The sequence below is a fragment of the Mastomys coucha genome, unplaced genomic scaffold (assembly GCF_008632895.1).
Source record: "Mastomys coucha isolate ucsf_1 unplaced genomic scaffold, UCSF_Mcou_1 pScaffold7, whole genome shotgun sequence".
Taxonomy (NCBI): Eukaryota; Metazoa; Chordata; class Mammalia; order Rodentia; family Muridae; genus Mastomys; species Mastomys coucha.
The window spans coordinates 57905749-57906437 of NW_022196913.1; positions in this window are offsets into that span (position 1 = coordinate 57905749).

Genomic DNA, 689 nt, shown 5'->3' on the forward strand with positions numbered 1-689 from the left:
CCTCTCCCTCTCCCTCTCTCTCCTTCTCCCTCTCCCTCTCTCTCCCTCTCCCTTTCCCTCCTTGCATCAGCTACTTCTTCAGCACCAGACTTGCCTGCTTACTGTCATGCTCTCTTCCATGATGATAATGAACTGTCTTTCAAACTGTAAGTCAGCCCCAATTAAATTCCTGTTTTGGTTGTTTGTTTGTTTGCTTGTTTGTTTGTTTTTTGAGACAGGGTTTCTCTGTGTAGCCCTGGCTGTCCTGGAACTCACTCTGTAGACCAGGGTGGCCTCGAACTCAGAAATCTGCCTACCTCTGCCTCCCAAGTGCTGGGATTAAAAGTGTGTGCCACCACCGCCTGGAAAGTGCTTTCTTCTCTAAGAGTTTCCTCAGTCATGGTGTCTGATAGCGTATTTCTCCACCAGTGAAATGAGCCAATTCAATCCAGAATAGAATATATTACAGGCAGGTTTATTGAGAAGCTGCTCTCTGGCGAGTTCACTGGCCCCAAGGGTTGAGGCCTGAGAAGTCTCCATGGGAGAGGGGGTGGGAGGAGGAAAGAAAGAAAGAAAGGGAACACACAGAGAAGAGGAAGAGGAGGAGGAGAAGGAGGAAGAGAAGGAGGAGGAAGAGGAAGAGGAGGAGGAGGAGGAGAAGGAGGAAGAGAAGGAGGAGGAAGAGGAAGAGGAGGAGGAGGAGGAGGAAG